This window comes from Elephas maximus, chromosome 20 (genome assembly GCF_024166365.1).
Source record: "Elephas maximus indicus isolate mEleMax1 chromosome 20, mEleMax1 primary haplotype, whole genome shotgun sequence".
Classification (NCBI taxonomy): domain Eukaryota; kingdom Metazoa; phylum Chordata; class Mammalia; order Proboscidea; family Elephantidae; genus Elephas; species Elephas maximus.
In genome coordinates, this window is record NC_064838.1 from 29,625,478 (window position 1) to 29,649,083 (window position 23,606).

Here is a 23,606-nt window from a genome sequence, read left to right on the forward strand (position 1 = left end):
TTATGGGAACTGACTCCTTAGTACCCCTTGTTGTAGAGTGACAAGTACGATGAGAAGAGAAAGCAGGCAGATAAGTTAACCAGGGGTTAACTGACCGGTGGTCACGGGAAGCCTCTCAGAGTTGAAGTTAAACTGAGGTATTGGTGCCATGAAGGCATCAGGTACAGGCTGATCTGGGAGCAGAACTTCCCACACAAAGGGAACAGCTAATGCAAAAGCCCCAAGGCAAGAAGGAAAGAGCTGGGAATACTGCAGAAACTGAAGGAAGGGGCCTGTATGGCTGAAGTCGGGAGGGTGCGCAGATTGGTGGGAGGTGGGAGTATTGTTGGAATGCAGCCACGCCCACATTTTTTTTTTTTTTTTATGGCTGCTTCGTGGGTTTGGTTTTTTGGTTTTTATGGCTGCTTTTTTTTGTACTACAAGGACAGAGCTGAGTAGTCAGGACAGAGACTATGCTCCGCAAAACCAAACATCTACTTTACGGCCCTTTACAGAAACATTGTGCAGACCTCTGCTTTAGAAGGTTAAAAGCTGGAAAGTGGGATGATCTGACTGGTAGTTTACAAAGATCTCCGTGGCTGTCAGGTGGAGTACCATATTTTTATGCAAATAATGCATGCCTTCAGAGTTTGTTTGCTTGCTGCACCCTCCTCACAGGAAGCACCCTCACAAGCGCCACCATGCCAATCCTTTTCCACAAAGTTCCTGTAAAAAAAATTAGCATTAGTGTGCTTACAAAAATATCTCTCGGGGAGACTGAGTCCAGCACAACTGGATGGTGCCTGGCTACCACCACCAACCGCTCTGACGGGGATCACAACAGAGGGTACCAAACAGAGGTGGAGAGAAATGTACAACAAAATTCTAACTCACAAAACAAGACCAAACTTACTGGTCTGACAGAGACTAGAGAAACCCCAAGAGTATGGCCCCCAGACACCCTTTTAGCTCAGTAATGAAGTCACTCCCGAGACTGACCCTTTCAGCCAAAGATTACATAAAAAAAAAATAGGCCTGACTAAATGGGCACACCAGCCCAGGGGTATGGATGAGAAGGCAGGAGGAGACAAGAAATCTGGTAATTGGCAACCCAAGGTCCAGAAGGGGAGAATGTTGATATGCGGTGGGGTTGGCAACCAATGTCACAAAACAGTATGTGCACTAATTGTTTAATGAGAAGCTAATTCTGTAAACCATCTAAAGTACAATTAAAAAAAAAAAAAACCTCTGGGTGGGGAGCACAGCAAGCGAACAAATGCAAAAGACCTGTGTTATTTGTGTATTTGTGGCTGAACCTCAAGCTGTCTCCTGTGTTGGTCTGAGTGCCTTGCTAGACCGAGGGCAGGTGGTGTGCTTTGTTCAAGTACGGTTCCCTGCAGAGGGCTGGGCTTGAGAAAGCTGAGACAGATGTTAAGGTCCTAGAGCTGTAAATTGTGGAGCAACGACTGGAATCCCTACCCGAGTGCCTTCACAGCCCAGGTGTTTTCTCTTACATCCAGCTGCCTGTGATTGGAGAAGCATGAAATGACTCTGCACTTTATTATTCTGGAACAAAAGAAAGTAAATCAGTGGAATGCTGGTGGCATAAAGAAAGCATGTGTAAAAGGGAGTTATTTTTAAACATTGTTTTTGGTTAAAAAATGACCAGAAGTAGAGGTGACCTCCAAAACTCACGATCCCATTCTCTAATCTCTGGGAAGATAATGAGTACACCAACAAGACAGATGACTGTGAGCAATGCTTGGTTGATATAGAACTGTATTAAAAATTCTTCATTTGCTTTCTTTAAGCCAGAAGTAGGTTGTGTTGAATAACTTAAATAACCAAAAGAACTGTTTTCAAATAGTCTCCCTGCCAAGTTTGACACTCGAAGTACTTGAAATGTTCCAAGAAAGGAAAACGGAAATTATCAAAATAAAGAATAAAAAAGGAAACTAGATATTTGAACCAAGAGGGAGAGTTTGCCAAGCCTAATCTAGCAGGAAAGGTTTGCACTTGGCTACTCACCAAAGGTTGGTGGTTTTAGCTCATACAACAGTACTGTGGAAGAAAGACCTGGTGATCTGCTTCCATTAAGATCACAGCCAAAAAAAAAAAAACCTATGAGGGCAGTTCTACTCTGTCACATGGGGATTCCATGAGTCAGGATTGACTTGATGGCAGTGGATTTTTTTTAATCCAGCAGGTAACACTTAGAATGGGATTTTTTCAAAGAAGGACGTTTTGGCTAGCTGTGGCAAAATCATGAATCACAAGATAATGACATTGTGAGCTGTAAACAGTTTTAATTTATACAGGTGACATTTAAAATGCTAATCAGACCTTAAGATAATTGCTGGTAGTTAGGGGGCCTCTGCTGGGAACTCTTCCAGTTTCTATGGAAATGATTCAAAGCACAACCAGATCAGGGAAGGTGTTTCTGGCTGGGCTGACTTGGGTTTTGACTTCTACAGAGCCAGGGAGCTTGAGTTACTGTCCATTGTGGTGATACTTTTGGTAATTTAAACCTATAGACTCCAGCCTGAGAGCAGGGAGTGAGAACTCATCCCAGCAAGAGAAGATTTCAGTACAGCCCTTGTGGTTTGGTCACTTGCAAATGGGGATGCAGCGATACTAAGAAAACTAGCTAGGTCTTTCACCAGCTCTGAGTTTGTGTGCTTTTTGGAGGCCATGAAAAACCAAACCAAACCCACTGCCTTTGGGTTGACTCTGACTTATGGCGATCCCATGTGTTACCAAGTAGAATTGTTCCATATGGTTTTCTTGGTTGTAATCTTTATGGGAGCAGATCGAAAGGCCTTTCTTCTGTGGTGTCACTGGGTGGGTTCAAACCACCAACCTTTAGCTTAGTGGATGAGCACAAAGCATATGTGCCATCCAGGGACCTTTCGTAAGAGGCCACTGAAAAAAAGTTACCTAGAAGGTTTTTTTTTTTTTTCTTTCCTTGTTGATTATATATTCCACAATTTTTCAGATATGTGCTTATTCAACTATCTACAAAATTTTGAGTGACTACCATGTGCTCCAGGCTTGGTGGTTCGGAATCTGGTGATGAACAAGACAGACAAGGTCCCTGTTCCCATAGAACTGATATGTGGAAGGAGAAAGTAACACACAAAACAGATAATATATATATAAGGTAATATTGTACCTCTGATGGGTAATCCCCCGACCACCACCAAGCAGGGTAATGGGATAGAGTGACACAGAGGTGGGTAGGTGGGGTAAGGGGTGAAAGTATATATAGATAAGGTGATTAGGAAAGCCCTTGCTGAGGAAGTTACACTTGAACTGAGGCCTGGATGATTAGAGGTCTAATCAGGGGTGAGTGTGTTCCAGGCAGAGGGAACAGCCAATGCAAAGGCTCTGACATGGCAACAAGATTGGCATGTTCGGGGGTTGGGGGTTGGCCTTCTGGAGAAGAGCAGTACGAGATGAAGTAGGAGGTTGCCAGGGATAAGAGTTTGGATTTTCATTGAGTGCTGTATACGGTCTCCCAAGACCGCCTGTGGTGTTTGCATTTTGAACATCCCTCTGGGACCTCTGTCAGGTGTACTGTGGAGGGGAGCCCTCTGTTTGCTTGCAGAGTGAGTGTGATGATGCCTACAGTCCCTTCCAGCTTTGCATGCATGGCAATGAGTGGTTTTTCAATATTTTATTGAAGGTGGTGATCCTAGCAAATCTCTCTGACACTTGAGCTTAGTTTCCTTACCTGTGAAAAGGGTTGAAACTATATGCCCTATTTAGTCAAACCCACCACCCGTCTGTCTGTGTGTCATATTGTGGTGACTTGTGTATTGCTGTGATGCTGGAAGCTATTCCACCGGTATTTCAAATATGGCAGGGCCACTCATGGTAGACAGATTTCAGTGAAGCTTCCAGTCTAAGATAGACTTGGAAGAAAGTCCTGGTGATTTACTTCCAAAATTCAGCCAGTGAAAGCCGATGGATCACAACAGAACCTTCTTTGACTCGCTTGCTTTAGACATGTCATCAGGAGGGATCAGTCACTGGAGGAAGACATCGTGTTTGGTGAAGTAGAGAGCCAGTGAGGGTGAGGGAGACCTTCAATGAGATAGATTTGTACAATAGCCTCAACAATAGGCTTAAACACACTGGCAATTGTGAAGATGATGCAGGACCGGGCAACATTTCGTTCTGTTGTACATAAGGTCACCACGAGTCCAAGTTGACTTGTAGGAAGTGACCTGTCATTTAGTTGAGCAGTGGTTATAAAAATAAAATAGAGGACTAGATTTGAAAATTTCTTTTTCTTAAGATAAAACTACTACAGAGAGGAAGGCTGGTGACCTTGGAACTGGTGGTTTGAGTATCTCCACATCTGTCCTGCCCATATTAACAGCTCTCTTTGTGGAACTTCTCTTAGGCTTCCTGTGTGTACCAGGACTGGCCACCTGCATGTCATGATTTATTTAAATTTTATTTAATTTTTCCAGATTTCCATAGGGGACAGAAAAACAGTTTATTCCAGAAGACAGCAGAAATAAGAAATCCATTCTGAAAATATAGTTTGGTGTAATTCTATCACGTTGGGACAGATCTTCCCTCTGAATGTGTTCTCCTACTGACTGCCACGTTAGAGTCTTTTCTGCCTTGAAGCCATTTCCGGGCAGGTCTTAAACACTTCCTGACTCCTGTGTCATGGACAGGCAGGGGCCATCTTCAAACCCACATGTTCCAAGGAGAAGGTAACACGTTTCTCTAAAGAATAGCACCCTCTGTCTCAGAAGAGCATGTAAACGTTTCATGTAGTTGGCACAGTTTAAGTAGGCACAAAATTCGTCCAAGCATAAAAAAGGCAACAGAGAAAAATACTGCATTTCAGAATAAGATCTTCAAATATGACATGACTGTTTAAGGCAGCTGATGCCCGAATAGGTGAGTCAAGGAAGGTGGTCTGGGTTTGGAGGTGATTTTTCATCTAGAGGAAATCTCAATGATCTCAATGACAGCACTGTAGAGCATGTCTTCTTCAGGCCCAGTGATAACTGAGAAACCAGATGGTTTCATTTTTCAACTGTGGTCCAAAGAGAGGGTTGATTTGGACCAGAATTGGAAGCAGCCAAAAGAGGTGGCAGCAAACTGAACAGGTCACCAACATGGTGATGACGACTCCTTGGTTAGGAAACTTAGGGATGAGCCAGGGCACTAAGAAGCCCACGAAGCCCCAGAACACTTTCATCACGATGAAGGCACTGTGAGCCCATTGTACGCCATGGTTGTCTCCTGATCTGCCAGCCCCTGCCCTGCCACCTCACTTTGGTCCCACCTGGAAGTGTACATGACACAGTTTAAGGGGCATGGAAGTATCTTTTCACTTCTCAAAATAGCTGCTATCACCTGCTTTTTTAGAAAGATTATTTTTTGCTGTTGGAAATACACACGGCAGAACATATACCAATACAATTTCTACATTACAATTCAGTGACATTGATTACATTCTTTAAGTTGTGCAACATTCTCATTCTCCTTTTCTGAATTGTTGCTCCCCCACTACATAATCTCATTGCCCCTGAAGTCTCCCATCTAACCTTTCAAGTTGCTGTTTTCACTTTGATCCCGTGTAGACAGTTCTTTAAAAGAGCACAGTGCTTAAGGCAGATACTCTTTACTAATTAAGCTTAACTGTTGTTTGGTTTAAAGAAGATTTCAGGGAATATTTTTGGTTTAAGGTTTAAAGATTATCTCAGGGCAATAGTTTTGGGGGTTCATCCAGCCTCAATGGCTCCAGAAAGTCTGAATTCTATGAGAATTTGAAATTCTGTGCTGTTTTTCTCCACCTTTTGTTGGGATTTTTCTCTTTGATCAAAGCATTCAGTAATTATCCTCTGCTTCTTTATGATCAAAAATTGACATTTCTTTAACTTAAGTCTTACTGATGCAAAGTCCTTCACCTCTGGCACGGTGTTTATTATATCACATCACAGGTACTAAATACATGCTTGTGGAATGAATTAATAAATTTTATCCACTGGTTCTAATATGCTGTGATGAAACTTCACATCTTAAAGACAGTGCTTAAATCTCCCATGATTGTTATTCCTTAAAGTATTTCTCATTTGTCTGGCCCCAATTTTCCACCATCCAGGTAGCCTTCCTTTTGATGCTTGCAAAGGTTACTTTTAAAACTCAATGACCAGAATAGGTCACACTTAGCTGAAAGCCTCTCCCAGCTCTGTGTACATTGTTCTGACCTCAGCAGAGTAGTCTCCACTTTGCCGCAGACCTCACGACTCCCTATTGTCACCCACTTCCTGCTGCTCTATTTTATTTACTTTGCCTGCCTGTTTCTTATGGGCTTGAAATTAGTGACTGTTGTTTAAAACCCTTTTAAATAGTAATTGAGACCCTGTCCAAGCTATAAACATTTATTAACCACATGTGGAAGTAAATAATTTAATGAAAAGATGTATGCGAAGGAGATCTTGATTCTGTTGCCCACTTTTGAGAGAAAAATAGTTACATATAACTTGGAGTGACATGCCCCAGTGAAGTGGCTCCTTATTTCAAAAACACCAGCCACAGCTTGTGAAGAGCATCATATAAAGCTTCTTAATGTTGTTTGTTTTTGAATGTTGATTGTCTGCCCGGAGGCACCTGTGGCAGTTAGCGGCTACACCTGAGTTCTAAAAGGCTGGCTCAATCTTTGGCCTAGGAGGGCGGAGCTAACAAAAGCTCCTTCAGAGAATGGTTATCTAGGGAACTAGCCACGATCCGCAGTTAACTCTGGCCCTACACACAGTAAATGGTATCAGGGTCACCTGTGAATGCCACAACCTGTGGCTTAACGTCATTTTACTTTGCCCTAAATTTTCGTTTTATTCTTTAAAATGGAATTGAAATCTAATTATTAATTCAAAGTGTGTATGTGCACCTGTGTGTGTACACACACACACACACACATATTGTGCTCGTACTAAGAGCCAGGTGCTCTGCTAGAGGTGCTCTGCTAGAGTGATGAATAGGACTCACAAGCTTCCAGCAAAGCCTGTTTCTTTTCAGATACATCCTGCCCTCCCTGAAGCACCCAAAAGGAAAATTGCAAAGTGGGCAAAGTGTCTTTGGCACACCCACCATATCCCTTCTGCCCTCCTTCTCTGCCATGAGCACCCCTAACTCTTTTTCATGAACCCTCCTCCAAATCTTAGGAAAGGCCCTCACATCACCAATTTAAACCTGCGATTGCCAATTAGATGCCCACAGGCCAATAGTTCCATAAGATGGGATCGGTTTGGTCAAGTATTGGCCTATACAGTGTTAAGTTTGTTTTCGTATTAGTTGCTAAGAAATTTAATATAAACATTCATTCAAATACTAACACACAGACTCAGGTTTTTTAAAAATATGAATTGGAGAATTTGGGGTCCCTCAGGGCCCATATTCCTGCATGACAACAATTAGCAAGAGCTGAGTAGTCGCTGTCCTTCAGAGAAAGCATGTACTGTCCAGTTTGCCACAGTCCTCATAGCTACCTATTGTCACCCACTTCCTGCTGCCTCACTTTGCTAACTTTACCTGTCTGTCTCTCGAAGCCTGGAATTGGTGACTGCTGATTGAAGCCCTTTGAGATAATTTTAATCCCTGTCATTCCTTTTCCCCAGAGAGTTTGCATCTTCAGTTTTAGGCTGTCTCTTATTGAGGAAATTTCATGTAGATCAGAGAGGTGTGTATGGTAAAGATTCATTTTTAAAGATCTAAGTGCTATGATGTAGCTTTTTTTAATGTTTGTGCATAAAGCAGACTGTAACCTCTTATTTGGCACAGGACCAGACGATGTTCTCTTCTGCTACATAAAAGGTCTCCATGAACCGGAGCCAACGTGATGGTAGCTAACAACAATAATCTCTTTATTGGGTACTTCCAATATTTACAGATTTTAATGATTTTATTGTTCTCTGTACTGTTTTATTTAAAATGCCTTTTTCCACATGGAGCCCTGGTGGCGCAGTGGTTGAGAATTATCAAAAATATTGGCTGCTAACAAAAAGGTCTGCAGTTCGAACTCACCAGCTGCTCCTTGGAAACCCTATGGAGCAGTTCTACTCTGTCCTATAGGGTCGCTATGAATTGGGATTGACTTCACAGCAATGGGTTTTTTTTTTTTTTTTTAACCTGCCTCGAGGCTAAGGTGAGTTTCCTATGAAGAACATTAAATCTTTTGGGGCCCGTTATGCAGGAAAATTTTCATTTAGCTGGGCTGATCTTTCTCTGTTCTTTCTCGAGGATTTATTTTCAGCTTATTTTCTTTGGTGAACCCCATTTGCCACCCATTTTCCTAGATTTATAAACAATCTTTTACCTTTTCTTTGACCCGAATGGTATGTGGCTGTGCGATACTATACCAATTAAACAATGATGTTCAGCTAGAGCGTGTTGGGAAGCTGTTCGGAGACAGTAATGTATACCTTTGTCTTGAACTCTTCCAAAAAAAAGAGTTGCTGTTTTTTTTTGTCAAAACCCTCATGTTCAGAGCATTTTTCTTTAGTATGGAGATTAATCTTTCCATTTCTGTCTCATCGTACTCTCAGTTCTTCCTCTTGTTTTTGCTGTTTTCATGGGCTTTGAAGTCAGAGTCCTAGGTTCGAGTCACACCTCTGAACTTAATAAGCTATGTGACCTTTTTCTGGAGCCGTGGAGGCTAGATGAACCCCTGAAACTATTGCCCTGAGATAATCTTTAAACCTTAAACTAAAAATATCCTCTGGAGTCTTCTTAAAACCAAGTAATAGTTTCACTTAACTAGTAAAAAATGTCTGCTTTGAGCATTATGCTCCTTTAAGAACTACCTATACGAAATCAAAGCGGCAACAGCAACTCGAAAGATTAGATAGGAACATTAGGGGGTAGTGAGCCTATGTTAATGGGGAGAAACAACTCAGAAAAGGAGAGTGAGAATGGTTGCACAATTTGAAGAATGGAATCAATGTCACTGTACATGTCGAAGTGGTTGAATTGTTGTATGTTTTGCTGTGTATTTTCACCACCAACAACAAAAATAAGCTATGTGACCAAAGGCAAGTTGCTTAGCCTCTCAGAAGTTTAGTTTCCTCATCTGCGAAATAGAGACAATAATAGTGTCTACCTCACAGAGTTGTTGTGAGCCTTACTTCCTACCATATACGTAAAGCACTTAGCTCAGGGCTTGGTACATAATAGTTGCTCAGTATGTGTTATCAGCAGACAGGTTTACTTAATATGTCACAGTTCTCAAAGCATTTTCACATAAATATAATCCCCATAATACCCAGTAAGAGAAGAAAACACGTACTACCTTTTTCATTTTATTGACGAAGAAACAGACTCAGAATGATGAAGGTACCTGTACAAGTTCACTCTATCATGTCAAAAAATGGTGGAAGAAACTCAGTACTGGAACCAGGGCCAATGAGAATGGGGGAGAGGCTGTACTAATTATTAGGGCCCTAGAGGTGGTACAAATTGTTAACACACTCAGCTGCTCACCAAAAAGTTGGAAGTTTGTGTCCACCCAGAGGTGCCTTGAAAGAAGGGCCTGGTGGTCTACTTCTGAAAAGCCAGCCATTGGAAACCTTATTGAGCACAGTTCTACTCTGATACACATGGGGTCACCATGAGTCGGGGTTGACGTGACAGCAACTGGTTTAGAGGCCTGGAGGGGCCCCAGAGTCTGACTATGCTGCAAATCCTGTGTAAAGACACTTAGCTCTTGATAGGGGGTCCAAGCACATTTTCCTTCCTGGGTTGAATCTGCTTTCAGCAACAATCCCACCCGTGGAAAAAAGTTCTCATTAGGGTCAGGGTTGGTCTGTGTAGGACCAACAGGGTGACCAACCCTCCCGGTTTGCCCAGGACTGAGGGTTTCCTGGGAGGCGGGCTTCTCAGTATTAAAACTGGGACAATCTGCTCAGATTTTCTAGAAGGACACTGAAAAGCTAGAGGCAAAAAAAAAAAAAAAAAATCAGGAATGTCTAGGTACTTTTTTCTTTTTGGTTGAGAGCTTCTTTGTAATGGCTGGGTTTGGCTCACGAGCTAGGAGTGCCCAACACTTGACAAGAAACATGTAGATTGATAGAATAAGTATTTCCAGACAAATGGTGTCAGTTGAATATAAAATGGCAGTGGATTATCCAGTATGGTGGCTGCTAGTCATATGTGGCCATGTGGTATTTGAAATGTGATGTCCTGTAGCTGCCAAGTACACCCTGGATTTCTAAGACTCAGTACAAAGAAGAAGAATGCAAAATACTTCATTAACAACTTTTATGTTGATTAAATTATAGTGTTGGCAAAGAATATTGAATACACCATGGATTGTCATAAGAATGAACAAATCTATCTTGGAAGAATACAGCCAGAATGCTCTTTAGAAGCGAGGATGGTGAGACATCGTCTCACATACTTTGGGCATGTTATCAGGAGGGACCAGTCCCTGGAGAAGGACATCATGCTTGGAAAAGTAGAGAGTCAGCAAAAGAGAGGAAGGCCCTCAATGAGATGGACTGATACAGTGACTGCAACAATGGGCTCAAACATAGCAACAATTGTAAGGATGGTACAGGACCAGGCAGTGTTTAATTCTGTTTTACATGGGGTTGCTATGAGTTGGAACTGACTCCACATCACCTATCAACAAATAACAATATGCTGAGATGATAATATTTTAGGTATGTTGGGTTAAATAAAAAATATTAATTTTCCACAAAGGCAGTGGCACAGCAAGAATTTTTCTCTCTGTCTGTACCCAAAAGGTACAGGTAGCCACATGATTGTGGAGAACCAAGAAACCAGGGAAGGGCAGTTCCTGGAAAACCTCTTTCTGCGTATTGTCTATGTAGCCATCTTGAGGCATTAAGTTCTGGATGCAGGCCTTTGTTACTCCAAGTGCAATCTGTGTACCAAAACACTGGCCTCACCTGGAAGCTTCTCACAGATGCAGACTCTAAGACCCCATCCCAGGCCTCCTGAATCCAGCTGTACTTTAGCAAAATTCTTAGGTGAGTCAGATGCACAGCAAAATTTGAGAGGCTCTGGCCTACGCTTAAATCAAGGGTTCTTAAATTTCGGTGGGTATCAGAATCTCCGAGGGAACTTGGTGAAAATACCCAGGCCATTTTCTGCTTCAACAAGCAGAGGCTTCTGTGTGCTTTATTAGCTTTCCAGGTGATTCTGAGACACTACACAGTTTTGAGGACCACTGGATTAACTAATTACTAGAATCCTGGTGGAGCCGTGGTGGCGCAGTATTTAAGAACTCAGCTGTTAACCAAAAGGTTGGCAGTTGGAATCTACCAGCCACTCACTGGAAACCCTATGGGCAGTTCTACTCTGTCCTCTAGGGTCGCTAGGAGTCAGAATGGACTTGGAGTTGATTTAAGACTTTTGGGATGATGTGATGGAGTGAATATGTTTTGCTTGTGGCAAGGACATGAATTTTGGGGACCAAAGGTGTAATGTTATGGATTGAATTGTGTCCTCCAAAAATAAGTGTTGTAAATCTCATGTTCTGAATCACCTAAATCAAATATAGGTGAGATTTTAGGCGTATTCCATCCTGGGACAAAATTCCTTTTCATCTATGAACCTGTGAAATCTAGAACACAGGTTATCTGTTTCTAGAGTACAATGGTGGAACAGGCACAAGATAGATATTTTTGTTACAAATGGGAGAAATTGAATGGAAAGAAGGGATGATAGGCACGAAGCAAGTTCAAAACCCAGCAGAACAAGTTACATTAGCTCTTAAGGCTTGAAAATAATCTTGTCTTCTCTGAGACAATCTGGGTACTGGTCCTGCTCTCCAGACTCTGGGTGTCGGCCCTGTCCTCTGGATTTTGGGCGGAGGCTCCTCAGCCCTGGGCTTTAGCTCTGTGTTCCAGTCCCTTGGCTTTGGACAGCCCCACTCTCCAAGTCCATCTGAGTGGTGACCTCACTCCCCTGGCTCCGGCAGGCCCTGTTCTTCTGTTCCTTGGGCATGGCAGCCCATCCCCTCACCCTTGAGTGGCGGTCTTATGCCCCTAGTACACCTTAACAGCAGCCCCACACTCCAGAACGAATTGGCAAAGATCTGATTCTTTGAAACCTAGGAGGCGATTGCCCCAAACTGTGAGATCCGTGAGACTGTGGCCCCACTCTTTGAAACCAAGAAGGCTGTGCTTCCCTTGCTCTTTCCAACAGTTCTGCTGATCGCTGAGCTGCTCCAGGGATGGTCCTTTTCTTTCCTTGGAGGACAACAGATGTGGGTCTTTTGGCCTGTTTCTTGCCTGCAGAATTCCAAGAGGCAGATAGCGTTCTTTCCTTTCATTCTTTCTCTGTCACCTTCAGTCTAAGCTGATGGGTTTTCTGCCGTGGTGGTTGGTTAGATCCATCAGTCACAGGCTTAATCTCTTTAATGGAAGATTGTGTAGCCACGTCCTTGGTGAACATTCTAGGACATGTGTCCTTAGTTTGTACAACAGAATTTTCCAAATCTTTAAGTTCTGTTTTTATTTCCATAGTTCATTTTTAAGTCCATCTCTTTTCTCTTGCCTTTTACTATAGGCGGCAAGGAGACACCACGTGGCCCCCTTAAGATCTTGCTTAGAAATCTCACCTGTCAGATATCTGAATTCAACACTTATAAGTTCTACCTTCCACTATTCATTTGAACATAATTCAGACAAGTTTTTTGCCACTGCATAAAAGGCACTGCCCTTCCTCCCCTATTATTCAGTCACATATTTGTCATTTTCTTTTAAAGCCTTACCAGAAGCGTATTTAGCGTCCACATTTCTAGCAACATTCTGTTGCTGGAATTGTGTGTACTCTCTAAGATGATAGAGAATTTCTCTATAACTCTCCTCACTTTCTTCTGAGCACTCACCAGAATTGCATTTGACGTCCGTAATTCTATCAACAATCTCTTCATGGCAATCTAGGCTTTTACTATTAGGCACCTTAAAACTCTTCCAGCCTCCACCCATTATCAATTCCAAAACTACTTTCAAATACGTATCTGTTAGAGCAGCACCCCACTGTTCTGGTACCAAACACTGTCTTAGTTACCCAGTGCTGCTGTAACAGAAACACCTCAAGTGGATGGCTTTAACAAACGGAAATTTGTTGTTTCACAGTTTAGGAGGCTAGAATCTGAATTCAGAGGCTTTCTCCTCTGTTGCCTCTGGAGGAAGGGCCTTATCTCTTCAGTTTCTGCTTCCTGGTTCCTTGGAGATCGCCGTGTGTCTTGGCTCCTATCTTAGCCCATCTCTGCTTCCTTAATCTGCTTTTTTAAATACTTCTATCGCATGTTTGGCGGGGGTGGGGCGGGGGGAACACAGTTCAATCCCTACAGAGTTGTAGCAAAAGCCTGCAGTGTCCCTGCGTTTAAACCCTTGGCCGGCCCCTGGTTTCAGCAGCAGCTACGATGGGCAGCTTTGTGTAGCTCCGACTCACCCGCCACTTGCGGTATTTCACCTCACATGTTGGCTCTATGCTTGGGGCTTTCTCCAACACAGGGAACCATCACAGCCTGGAGAATTGGAGGAGTTGACAAGGGACAGCTCTCAATCAATGGGGGAAGAGCTTGTAGAACAATGCTTTAGACTTTGCTTCTTCAGGAAACATTTATGGGAGGCACTCTGTGTTTTCTCAGTCCCTTGGGGGGCATCGAGCTCCCATTGATTATAGCAACCTCAGCAGTGCACGCTTACATTAGCTCTGTTTTTCTAGTCTTACTCTTCTCACTCCGTCCTGCTTGCTCTGCTCTTCTCCTATACAAACTAACAGCCTCTGAATACTTGTCTCAGCCTCTGCTTCCTAGGGGACCCAAATCAAGACAGAAGGCAACCAGGGTCCCTTTGCTTCTTTCTCCAATCTTTTCTAATGTTACTAAATATCCCTTGACCATTTCCCTTTGAACAAGCATCACGAATTTCCTGCTTCCCAACTTCCAAGCCCCAGTGTGATGTACTCTATTGTGTATCATTTTGTTCATAGTTTGATCTATGTTATAAAGACATGTGTAACCAAGCTGGAAAGAAGAGCTCAGTTGTCTGCCATATTGGTAGAAAATGCTGATTTGTGTAAATGGTGGCAATGAGAATGTGCCTGGCAGATCTCCAACAACAGGAAGTGTGATTGATCAAAAACTCTGGTGGCTATGCTCTGAAATTCACGACTGTTTTATTGTTAATAGTACACATCCAAAGGGCTGCACCCAGCCAATGACTTAGTATGGCCAAACCGTTCCTGAGATACAGGGCCATTCTCATATAGCTGACCTCCCAAGCTTGCTGAACCTCCCTTAGGCTGCAGAGTAGGCTAGGATGCTTCTATTCAAACTTCCTTCCCTCTCTCCTTCACTTGGGGTCAGGCTTGCATCACAGTCTGCTGGCTCTCCCAGTCTTCTCTGGCTCCCTCCCTATTATCTTTCACATAAGCACTTCCCACAATAAAATCCTTGCATATGTATATACATATGTACACATACATATACATATATACTTAATATATGCATATATACACACATATATGTACTTTTTTTGTAAAATGTATATAACATAAAATAGCCATTTTAACCATTTTTAAGTGTATGATTCAGTGGCATTAATTATATTTACAATGTTGTGCAGCCATCACCACTATTTTCCCCAAACTCTGTATTCATTGAGTAATAACTCCCATCCTCCCTCCTCCAGCCACCAGTAACCACTACCCTACTTTCTGTCTCTATGTGTCTGCCTATTCCACGTATTTCATATAAGTGAAATGACACAATCTTGCTTGGCAAAAATGAAGATGACTCAAAGAACTTACTGATGAAGGTCAAAAACTACAGCTTTCAGTATGGATTATACCTGATGAACATGAAAAAAAAAATCCTCACAACTGGACATCATGACAAATGAAGAAGATATTGAAGCTGTCAATAATTTCATTCTACTTGGATTAACATTTGACGTCTATGGAAGCAGTAGTCGAGAAATCAAATGATGTACTGAATTGGGCAAATCTGCTGCAAAAGACTTCTTTAAGACCAGCAATGGTCTTTTTAATTGACTCGTGTGCACGAAAAAGCTGGACAATGAAAAACAAAAGACAGAAGAAGAATTGATGCATTTAATTGCAGTGTTGGCGAAGAATATTGAGTATACTGTGGACTACCAGATGAATGAACAAGTCAGTCTTAGAAGAAATACAACCGGAATGTTCCTTTGAAGCGAGGATTGCAAGACTTCGGCTTGGTTACTTTGGAAAGGTCATCAGCAAAGACCAGTTGCTTGAAAAGGATATCATGGCTGGTAAAGCATAGGGTCAGTGAAAATGAGGGAAACCCTCAATAAGATGGATTAACACACTAGCCACAACAATGGACTCCAACATACCAATGACCATGGAGATGATGCAGGACCGGGCAATATTTTGTTCTGTTATTTGTAAGGTCCTCATGAGTTGGGGCCCACTCTGCAGCAATTAACAACAACAAGGATCATACAATATTTGTCCTTTTGTGTCTGGCTTATTTCAGTTAGCATAATGTTTTCAAGGTTCATTCACGTCATAGCACTAATCGGAACTTCATTTCTCCTTACGGCTGAATAGTATTACATTGTATGTATATGTCACAATTTATCCATTCAACTGTTGACAGACGTTTGTTTTCACCTTTTGGCTATTGTGAAAAATCCTACTATGAACATTGGTGAACAAGTATCTGTTTAAGTTCTTGCTTTCCAGTCTCTTGGGTACATACCTAGCAGTGGAATTGCTGGATCATATGATAATTCTATGGTCAACTTGTTGAAACCACCAAATGTTTTCCACCGCAGCTGAACCATTTTACAACCCAACCAGCAATGCAGGAGGGTACTAATTTTTCCCGTCCCTGACAACACTTGGTAGTTTTTGTTTCTTTTGTAATAGCTATCTTATTGGGGGAAACCCTGGTGTCATAGTGGCTAAGTGCTACGGCTGCTAACCAAGAGGTGAGCAGTTAGAATCCACCAGGCGCTTCTTGGAAACTCTGTGGGGCAGTTCTACTCTGTCCTGTAGGGTTGCTATGGGTTGGAATCGACTTGACGGCAGTGGGTTTGGTTTTTGATTTTATCTTATTGGGTGTGAGGTGGAATCTCATCATAGTTTTTATTTGCATTTCCTTGCATGTTTAATCCCACCGCTACCCAAGAGATTGGCAGTTCGAATCCGCCAGGCACTCCTTGAAAACTCTATGGGGCAGTTCTACTCTGTCCTGTAGGGTTGTTATGAGTTGAAATCGACTCGATGGCAGTGGGTTTGGTGTCTGCTTTCCAGAGAACCTGGACTAACACATAAAAAATTATGTTTGTTCTTATATTCCTTTTGCTTTCCTCTTCTCTCCTGTTTTCCTTGCCTGCTTTTCTTTATTTGCTTTTTAATGACATCCCTTCTTCAGTTGTCTTGGCTGCTTTTCTATTCCTTTTTGTTCTGCACTAATGTCTCTATCAACGTCTTCCATGACTTTTCTTTAACCAGCTGGGTCCCTGGTAGCTGTGGTCTGGTTTTGGTAACTACATGGTTGATATGAAGAGAAGGAATGGGTGTGCACTCATGGAGCGCTGCCTCTCAGGGCATTGTTGTAATTGTTGTTGTTAGTTGCCTTCGAGTCCATTCCAACTCATAGTTGCTCATGTGTACAGAGTAGAACTGCTCCACAGGGCTTTCAAGGCTGTTTTTTTTGGAAGCTGACCCCCAGGCTTGTCTTCCAAGGCACCTCTGGTTGGGTTTGAACTGCCAATCTTTTGATTAGTAGTTGGGACTTAACTATTTTCGGTACCCATGCTCCTCTCTCAGGCCATTAAGTGTGCCCATTTGCATTTAAATGCTACAGCGAAGCGTGACATTTTGAGCCTATTTAAAAAAAAAAATTATTTTTATTTCAATGCATAAAGAACTAATATTTTTGAAATACTTGCTAATGGTCAAGCACTGCCCTGGATGAGGTGTCTCACTCATTTTTTCCATTTAATCCTCAAAGCCACTTTGGGAACTAGGAAGTAATATTCCCATTTTAGAGACAAGAAGTTTGAGGGTACATTAACTTAAATGATTTGCCCAACCTCATGAATTTATACATTTTGTTTCAGCCGAGGAGCTGAAACATCTCTGCCTGCCTGCCTGCCTGCCTGTCTGCCTGCCTGCCTGTCTGCCTGCCTGCCTGTCTGCCTGCCTGCCTCCCTGCCTGCCTGCCTGCCTTCCTCCCTGCCTGCCTCCCTGCCTGCCTGCCTGCCTCCCTGCCTGCCTGCCTGCCTTCCTCCCTGCCTGCCTCCCTCCCTCCCTGCCTGCCTCCCTCCCTCCCTGCCTGCCTGCCTGCCTGCCTCCCTGCCTGCCTGCCTGCCTCCCTGCCTGCCTGCCCGCCCGCCTTCTTTTTGTATCCCAAAAGAGATTGACTTAAGATACCCACTACACTAATCCTGTCATTAACATAACAAAGAAAACCCATTCCCAAATGGGATTATAACCACTACAGGAATTAGACTTTACAACTCATATTTTTTGGGGACACAATTCAATTCATAACAGCATCCCGGGGCATAAACGTGGAAACTGAGGCACAAGGAAGCAATCATTCTGATGCATCCAAGATCAGAACTGGCTTGTGCTCATCTGCTGCACTGAAAGGAAATGGTGTCGGAGTATACATTGCAGTTTTAGTTACTTTCTTGCCTGGTGTTTGAATATATGAAAGCCCAGAGGTGAGTTGGAAGATGAAGGTTTCATCCAGCTAAAAAAAGGTGATGTGTGTGTCTGGCTGATTGGAGCCAGTTCTCTGTTCTTCTCTGTACACTGGGGTTTAAAAAATGCACGGGGAAGCAGGCTCGCCCAGTGCTGATGTTTTATTCGGTTTCATGTGGTCCTTCTGATGTCTGCTCTATCATTAGAGGCCCTTTCCAAAGGCACCATGTGAGGAATGATGTGGTACCCAGAAAAAGAGCCCTGTGTTGCTTTTTTAATCTACTGTAAGCAGCCTCATTTGTACAGATTTGGCTCCCAATGACCCTGTTCTGACTTTCATCTATTTCCTGAGTCTAGGTCAGACAGGCAGTGAGAAGGAAATCAGAAGGCAGATTCTGTACTTGTTTTGAGCTGCAGCCATTCCTAATATGGCCAGGGTTGGCAGGTGGAAGCCAGGGCAAGGTTCTTTCCTTCAGGGCACTCCTAGGTCACAGTCTCAGGGTTGTTTGAGGAATGGGCCCCCAAGAAAAGAACCGGAAGGGACTTCAAGTAAGGTGGGAGGCTATGCCATGGGAGTTGTTAGAAGTGTAGTGTGCTGGGAGGAGCGGTGTTTGACTAAAAAATGACAAACCATTTGTCTTAGTCTGAGTTCTCTAGAGGAGCAAAACCAATGAAGCGTATATACAGAGAAATTTACTTTAAGAAAATGGCTTATGCAATTGTGAGGTAATGGCTCGTGCCAATGTGGGCCCGATGAGTCCCAAATCTGTGGGTTAGATGACTTCCGCTTGCTCACGTGGTTGCAGGGGTTGGTGGATCCGAAATTTCCAGGGGACAGCTGGAGGCCTCTCTGGCTTACGTCTGAAGAACCTGAGGTGGGGGCAGGGTGGGCTTTGCCAGAATGACGGGTCCTACGCTGGATACAGGCCACACCCCCAGGGAAACTCCCCTTCCAACTGATTGGCTGCTCACATCCGATCTCAAAATGAGAAGTGATTACATAAACCCACTGCCCTCCAGTCCATTCTGACTCATAGCGACTCTATAGGACAGAGTAGAACTGCCCCGTAGAATTTCCAAGGAGCACCTGGCGGATTCAAACTGCTGACCTCTTGGTTAACAGCCCTAATGCTTAACCACTATGGCACCAGTGCTTACATAGTGTCTGCCAAATCACTGAGGATCAGAGCGTAGCCAAGTTGACACATAGCATTAACCAGAACACCATGGAATTCCAGTTCTGCCTTTGGCTGGGAGAGGTATAGGTGTATGTGTGTAAGAGATCTATTTTAATGAAGAGAACTTCTCAAGTTGTCTTAAGAAATTATCAGTAACCATCCATCTAGCCAATTATTTGTTCATTCATTTATTCACTCAGATATTTAATAAACACCTACGATGTGCGGGCCACCATGGTATATACTGGAGATACGGGAGTGAACAGGGCTAACACAGCCCTGCCTTCATAGGCCTTAGAACCCAGTGGATTTATAGGTTTATGAATAATGCTTTGTTTTGTGCAAGACATACAGATAAGGGTAAACAAACGCCATCTGGAGCTTGGCCCTTGTAGAGTAGCCTTGAAATTTAAGAAGAATATGACTCGGAATTGACACGACGGCAATGGATACCAAGTAATTTTACCCTTATTGGTAGTGAGTCCATGTTATTTTGATTTAGCAACTTTCTTCTCTTTCTTCCAATAACAGACCCCAGCTCTTTGTATGGTATCGCTGCTCGCTCCTCCTACCGTTTCAAGTCTAGGGGTGTTGACGGCTTCCGCTGTTTTTAGTCCCTGGGGCTTCACGATCATTTTTGGTTCCCTTACCCTGCCCACATATGTGGGAAGAGTCCCTTAGTTAAATCCTCCTCAGTGACCCCATGATCAGCAATCGTTCTCTCTGATGGGAGTCCTGTGTTCTAGTCAAGAATCTCCTGTAGGCTTACTCTCCTTCCCTCGGGCTCCTCATTCCTGTTTGGATCTTGCATATAAATGTATTTTTATATTGGTGTATAAAGGTCCTGTACATAGAATTTAGTTTCTGACTTACTTTGCTCTTGCCTATCTTTCTTTTCCTGTTCCAACCCCTTCCGCCTTTCCCTCACTCGGCTTAGCTGCTTCTGGACCTGGAATCTGCGAGTTGCAGACAGAGGTCATTAGTCCCCTTTAACAAAGGGCTGCTAAACAACACCCGGGGGCGCCCGAGGGAGCCATGAGGCAAGGAAAGAAGGGAAAAGTGTGTGCCAGGACTTGCACTGGGTGCCGGGAGTGCAGAACCGGAAGCCACGGGGCCCAAGGGGCTCAAACTCCAGCAGGGCCCGCTAACAGGTAAACCGACAATCCCCATGGCGCGCGGCAGTGCTTTCAGAAGGGTGCTCGGAGGGCTCTGTGAGGAGGGCACTGTGGGGATGCACCTGAGGGGCGCCTCGCACAGATTGGGGTGGGGCAGGTTAACCAGCAGCCCTGGAACCCACCGCAATGCGTGGTGACCCTGTGTGTATCACAGTAGAACTGTGCTCTGTAGGGTTTTTAAGGGCTGATTTTTCGGAAGTGGATCACAAGGCCTTTCTTCCGAGGCACCTCAGGGTGAACTCAAACAAGCGGGTTAGTTGTTTGCACCACCCAGGGACTCCCAGAGGGTTCAGGAAAGCCTTTTGGAGGAGAGCTGGGCCTTGAAGGATGAGTTGGAGTTTGTCATACTGTTGTTACAGTTTTCCTGGGAAAGGGTGTCCACAGGTATAAAGGCGAGGAGCTGTGGTGCATTGCTGTAACTCCAGGGAGTGCAGGACAGCAGTAGCACGAGGTGTGTGTGTAGGAAGAGAAGATGAGAGAGCAGGAAGGGGCGCAGGGGCCTGCTTGAGAGACACAGAATTGATCGTGACCACCTTAGACCTACTTCCTAAGCCTAATCTATGCCCCACTAGACGCCCAGGCCTGAAGACAGAGCAGCTAACACTGACTCCTATTTGGAGCTTCTGTGGTTCTCATTTCCCCTTTCCTAATTATTTATTAAGTAATATCTGAATGCTACGTTTCCAACATACAACACCAACAACATTCCCCCAAGTGAGTTCACTTCTCAACACACAGTTATTAAAAAAGCCAACACACAAACTACTTTCCCCAGGCCCCAAACCCAAGAGCACCTTGCTGCCATTGTCTGGCAGCCCAATGGCTTTCTCACTTCCTTTCTTTTTTTGCCTTTTTTTTCTCCCAAAGTTTGGGGAATGACTCACAGTTCTTGAAGTGTGCAGTATAGATTGCGTGACTAATTTATTCAACTTGCCCAGAGACACTTGAGATAATTACAGTGAGAAATTCCGTTTTCTAAAAAAACCTAGATGCAGGAGGATTATTTTGCTAGGTTCTCCACAGGACTCTGCCTGTTCCCTGTGGAAGTAAAAGAGCACTTGATGTACCCGCTGGGGTTGTTCTGAGGCTCCAAAGCCCCAACTTCCTCAGTGTTTCTGGTGGTTCAAGGCAGATGCTATAGCATGTTTTCCAAAATTCAATTTAGGAAACGTATAACGCTCTCAGGTGTATGAGGTAATTTCAGGCTTACTGTTTCTTTTCTGTATTGACAAGTTTCAAATGTATGAATGCCTACTATGTGTTGGAGGTGGGCTGCTGATTAGAATAAAGAGTGATAAAAATGTACATTTTAATATTTTTAACTTATACTTCCATATTTCTAAACTTTATTGAAGTATAACATATATACAGGACCTTTCCTATACAGATCATAAATGTACAGGTCAATGAATTTTTTACTGTTTGGTTCACATGTATAACCAACCAAGAAATGGAACGTTGCTGGCAGCACCCCAAAAACCCTTTGGGTCCCCACCTCCCGCAATTCCCTTTCCAGGGTAACCATGTCCTGACTTCTAGCACTATAGATTAGTTCTGCCTCACTCAATACTATGTTTGAGAGATTAGTCCCTATTGAGTGTAGTTATAGTTCATTTATTCTCATTGCTCTCTAGTAGTCAATTGGATGAGTATACAATAATCTATTTGTCCAAACTACTGTGAATGACCGTTTGGGTTGTTTCTGGTTTTTGACTATTATGGCTTGTGCTGCTATGAACATTCTTATTAATAGCAAATGTGATTTTTCACATTTAATCTCACTGTCACTTACTGGGAAACCCTGGTAGCGTAGTGGTTAAGAGCTATGGCTGCTAAACATAAAGGTCAACAGTTCAAATCCACCAGGTGCTCCTTGGAAACTCTGTAGGGCGGTTCCACTCTGTCCTATAGGGTCACTATGAGTCAGAATTGACTCAAAGGCAACCTTTGGAAACCCTGGCGGCGTAGTGGTTAAGTGCTACGGCTGGTAACCAAAGGGTTGGCAGTTCAAATCTGTCAGGCACTCCTTGGAAACCCTACGGGGCAGTTCTACTCTGTCCTTTAGGGTCGGTATGAGTCGGAATTGACTCGACGGCACTGGGTTTGTTTTTTGGTCACTTACTGAGTGTCTTAGGCTGGATTCTCTAGAGAAGCAAAACCAGCGAAGTGTATATATATATAAACATATATAAAAAAATAGATTTATTTCAAGAAAATGGCTCATGCAGTTGGGAGCTGGCAAGTCCCAAATCTGTGTGTCAGGTGGCAGGCTGGAGGGTTCTCCTCACTCAAGTGGTTCCAGGGGCTGACGAACCCAAAATCTATAGGTGAGGTAACAGTCTAAAGGCTGTCCCAAGAACTGGAGGTCAGAGGATGACGAGATGAATGTAGGATTGAGAGAAAGCAAGCTTTGCTAGAACATTTGTTTTTGTCATGAATGCAGGCCACACCCTCCAAGGAAACTCTTCTTCCAGTTGATCAGCTGTTCATATCAGATCAAAAAGTGGGAGGATACATAGTGTCTGCCAAACCACTGAGAAGTATAGCTTAGCCAAGTTGACGCATAACATTAACCATCACACCGAGTATCTGCATGTGATCTGGCCTGTGTTGACCCTGGGTTGGAAGATCAAACCAAAATCAAACCCGTTGCCATCAAGTTGATTCCAACTCATAGTGACCCTATAGGACAGAGTAGAACTGCCCCATAGGGTTTCCAAGGAGCGGCTGGTGGATTCAGACTGCTGACTTTTTGGTTAGCAGCTGTCATGGATTGAATTGTATCCCCCAACAATGTGTGTCAACTTGGTTAGGCCATGATTCCCAGAATTGGCTGGTTGTCCTCCATTTTGCTATTGATGTAATTTTCCTATGTGTTATAAATCCTAACCTCTACTGTGGTTAATGAAGCAAGATTAGGTTATGTTAAAGAGGCTTAGGGTGTATAGCACCCTGACTTAAGTCACATCCCCTATCCAGTGTAAAGGGAGTTTCCCTGTGGTGTGGCCTGCACCACCTTTTATCTTACAAAAGATAAAAGGAAAGGGAAGTGAGCAGGGAGTTGGGGACCTCATACCACCAGGAAAGCAACATCTGGAACAGAGCAAGTCCTTTGGACCCGGGCTCCCTGCACCTGAGAAGCTTCTCAACCAGGGGAAGATTGATGACAAGAACTTCCTCCAGAGCTGAGCAAACCTTCCTCTGAAGCTGATAAATTTGGACTTCCAGCCTACTAGACTGTGGGGGAATAAATTTCTCTTTGTTAAAGCTATCCACTTGTGGTGTTTCTGTTATAGCAGCACTAGATAACCAAGACAGCAGCCGAGCTCTCAACCACTGTACCACCAGGGCTCCAAGGGGGTTAGAAGATAGGGTTGGGTAAAAGGTAGTGATGGGTAAGATGGGGAAAAATACAATATAGAGGTAGGGTGGTGAGGTAGGAAGAAGCCTGGACTAGGACTAGAGGGCTTGATTAATTGATGATTCCTACCACAATTTGCTACAGTGGTGCCCATTTTACTGATGAAGAAGAAGCGAATTGGGTTACTGGTAGTGAGGAGTGGTACTG

The 23,606-nt window shown here is 43.5% G+C and overlaps 1 pseudogene; it reads right to left on the reverse strand.

Moving 5' to 3' along the window:
- Positions 1-4,993: 4,993 nt before the first annotated feature.
- LOC126064385 (V-type proton ATPase subunit e 1-like) lies at positions 4,994-5,238 on the reverse strand (annotated as a pseudogene).
- Between the last annotated feature and the right edge of the window lie 18,368 nt (positions 5,239-23,606).